Below are 341 nucleotides of genomic sequence, written 5' to 3'. Positions count from 1 at the left end.
CCCAGCTGGGTTGTGACTGTTGATCTCCTTCAGCTCCAAAACACTGGGATGAGATCTGGGGTGTCCAACCCCCAGGGTCTGCAATGCTGGAAAAGCCAGATCTTCAGGTCCAAAAGCCTCTGAGATATCTGTGCTGGTGATTGCCCTGGGGGTGCACAGGAAGGGACCAGTCCTGCTTGTCCTGGTGACACGGGGTCCTTCCGTTGAGCCCATTCTTGACCTTTACTCTGGAGCACATGCACGGTGGCTCTTGCAGAGCTTGCAGGAGTTGGGGTTGGAAATCAGGAAGCAAGCCATGATGCTGGGTCTCGTGCCCACAGGAAGGCGAGTCCTGCATGAGG

This window comes from Antrostomus carolinensis, unplaced genomic scaffold (genome assembly GCF_000700745.2).
Source record: "Antrostomus carolinensis isolate BGI_N321 unplaced genomic scaffold, ASM70074v2 scaffold49278, whole genome shotgun sequence".
NCBI lineage: Eukaryota > Metazoa > Chordata > Aves > Caprimulgiformes > Caprimulgidae > Antrostomus > Antrostomus carolinensis.
Note: the sequence above shows the minus strand (reverse complement) of the source record.